This window comes from Suncus etruscus, chromosome 5, assembly GCF_024139225.1.
Source record: "Suncus etruscus isolate mSunEtr1 chromosome 5, mSunEtr1.pri.cur, whole genome shotgun sequence".
In the NCBI taxonomy this organism is placed as follows: domain Eukaryota; kingdom Metazoa; phylum Chordata; class Mammalia; order Eulipotyphla; family Soricidae; genus Suncus; species Suncus etruscus.
This window is the reverse complement of record NC_064852.1, coordinates 8,710,866-8,714,427: the sequence shown is the minus strand read 5'-3', so window position 1 is coordinate 8,714,427 and position 3,562 is coordinate 8,710,866.

Genomic DNA, 3,562 nt, shown 5'->3' with positions numbered 1-3,562 from the left:
TGTCTGTTCATTATATTGAAAATAACTTTTCTAAGCAGCCTATACTTTCTGTAGTATGTTTTATGGTAGTTTTGTGGAGAACGGTTTAATATAGTCAGTTTTACCCATGCTTTCCTATAAACTACGGAATTGAGAATTTTCCATGAAATCGGATGTTTATCTCCAGGTTAAAACTTGCTATCCTCTAATTCTTCTCATTAAAATTTTGTTTAAAATATTTAGTTTTTTTTATCTTCATATATGAAGTGTGTTTCAACTAGAAAATCTAGCCAAGTTCTTTTTCCTTCCCACTAATTAATAATACCAGTGCACTGCATGTATGATGGTTTATTTAAGAGCCCACTCACTTGACTTTTCTCACTGCTCAAATAATATTTTACTTAACTCAATGATAGCTAGTGAGGTATAAATACCCTTTCTCCCTCACTCAGACTTACTTTGACTAATATTTTATGTCTGCCTAATCAAATGGATACTTGAAAGTGTGTAGACTTGTTTTATGTGGTAATTTACCACAATAGAGCCAATGAGAGTGGCACCTTGGATCTGTTTAGCAGGGTCAGTTAAAAAAAAAGACTAGACAGACTTTGTGGCATGTCCAAATTACAAGTTAGTCTCTATATCCCTGCTCAGGAAAATAGCCTACAGAAAAATAGCCTGGTTATTTATTGAACACAAAATCTGCTCCTGTACTGATTTCCTGGTTGGAGACATGTGAACCATTTGTTTTGGTAAACAATTGCACTAAGAAAAGTTGGCAGACTATAAGCATGGTGCTTAAATAAATATATTAAAAAAAACAAACAAACAGAGGGGCCTGCGAGGTGACACAAAGCAGTAAGGCGTCTGCTTTGCCGGCACTAGCCTAGGAGGGACGGCAGTTCGATCCCCGGCGTCCCATATGGTCCCCCAAACCAGGAGCGATTTCTGAGCACATAGCCAAGAGTAACCCTTGTTAAAAGTAAGGGCTGGGATATTTACATTGCTATGACCTTAGAATGTTACATAATCAGTAAGCCCCTTAAAAACAGAGTAGCAAGGTTGTAGGAATTTCCTATTCTACTCTTCTGGGCACAATTTGGTGACCTCAGAGTATTCTATTGTTTTGTTTTACTGAGGGGAGAGAAGGACCTATCTCAGCCTTGGGTTTATTATTGAGGGGATAATTTCCCACTGCTTTTGGAGAAAATTTTGTTTGCATTTTTTAATCTTATTGAGAACACCAGTGAAGAAATAGAGTTTGGAACGCTGTATGACTTAAATGAACTATCAACAACTTTTTTTTGGATTTTGGGTCACATCCAGTGACACTCAGGGATTATTCTTGGTGCACTCAGAAATCACTCCTGGCTTGGGGAACCATATGGGATGCCGGGGGATTGAACCGTGGTCCGCCGTGGTCCATCTTTTGACAGCTACATGCAAGGCAAACACTCTACCACTATGCCACCACTCTGGCCTCTCCCCAAAACTTTTTAATTCTGTATCTCACAGTGAATATTATACTGAGTGAAAGGAGTCTAAAAAGAGGGATAGACAGAATAATCTCAATTGTTTTTGGAATATAAGAAAATTAAAAGATACTATATTAATAACATCCAGCAATATGATCCAGGAAGATTAGTCCATGGTAGCTTCCTTGCTACAAAGAGTGTTGTGTACAGTTAGGACAGTGAATGGTTCACGGTGACAATGAGATTTGAACTGATCACTCTGGACAAGGACTGGTGCCTTTTGAAAGGGGATAAAGAGATATGCACGGTCGCTTCACTAACAAAAGTGCAAACCACAGTGTCAAAAATGAAAGAGAGAAAGAGAGAGAAGCAGATAGGAAGAGAGAGAGAAAAAGAGAAAGAGAGCTTGAGAGTAAAGTAAAATGCCTGCTCCAGAGGCAGGCTGGGTTTGCAGTGGGTGGGAGGGCAAATAAGAACGTTGGTGGTGGGAAAAGTTCATTGGTTAAGGGTGATTTACATTCTATGATAGAAACTCAGTCATGAACAATTTTGTAACTATGGTTTATAAATAAATCAATTGTAATATTTTTGAAGTTTATAAAGCTCATTAAATTCACCAAATATATCGATTTGAAAGAAAAATCTATGGTTTTTAAACAACACCATTTAAGGGAATCATGTTACAACTATACTTTTTATGATTCCAGATAATTTTTTGCATATATTAAAATATTAATAAGCACCTACTTATAAATATAGTAGATAATATATTCTTATGTTAAGTATTTAACAAATAAGTAGAAAATATTTATAAATAACAAATAGTAGAAATATATTTATATATAATCATAGTAGATTTAATAGTATATATTTATCTGCAGTTATGGCTGTAATATTTACATTTTACTAACATATCTTTTGTATGTCACTCAACCCTTCTGAGATTATAACTTCTTGATTAGTTTAAAATTTGTACTAATTTGCTATGTTGATCATTTTATCATCTACAAATGACATGATCATTTACAATTCTTATGCCTTAATTCTCTTTATTGTCGTTTTGCACAATTAGGATATACAGTTGGCTATATATGATCTTCAAGAACATCATTTTTTTTGATAAAAAATAATTTATTTAAGCACTATGGATACAAGCATGTTCATAATGAAATAATTAAATAAATTAAATTTAGCCATAAAATGCACACATTGTACACCAGGGCAACTTTCCCACCACCAATGTCCCCATGTCCTTTTTCCCATATCCCCTGTCTGTTTCTGAGACAGGCATTCTATTTCTCTCTTTGTCATTGTCAAGGTAGTTGTTAGTGTAATTATTTCTTTAACTGAACTTAACCATTTTTTGTGGTAAGTCACATGTCATTGGCTTGTACTTCAGCCGTCATATTTTATCATCTCTAGGTATTACTACAATACTGTCTTTTATTTTTCTTAAATCCCACAGATGAGTGAAACTATTCTGTGTTTATCTCTTTCCTTCTGACTTATTTCACTCAACATAAGAGTCTCCATATTCATCCACTTATAGGCAAATTTTGTGACTTCATTTTTTTCTAACAGTGAGCAGTATTCCTTTGAGTAGATGTATCACAGTATTTTTAGACACTCATGGTTGTTGAGAATCTGAGTTGTTAACAGATATTGGCTATTGTAAATAGCTCTGCTATAAACATTGAGGTGCAGAGAGCATTATTGTATTGTGCTTTTGTGGTCTCTGGGCATATTCATAGGAGTGGTATTGTTGGATCATATGGGAGCTCAATGACAAGTTATTTTTGAGGAATATCAATATTGTTTTTCAGAAAGGCTGGGCCAGACAACATTCGCACCAGCAGTGAATGAGAGTAGGTGCCCACATCTATACCAGCAGTGGTTGTTCTTGTTTTTTGTGATCTGTACCAGCCTCTGTGACATGATATGATAGCTCTAACTCTTGTAGTTTTGATTTGCGTCTCCCTGATGATTTGTTATGTGATGATTAGTTATATTTTTCTACATGCCTTTTGGCCATTTGTATTTCTTCTTTGAGAAAATGTCTGTTCATTTCTTCTCTCCATTTTTTCTGATGGGGTTAGATAATTTTTTAT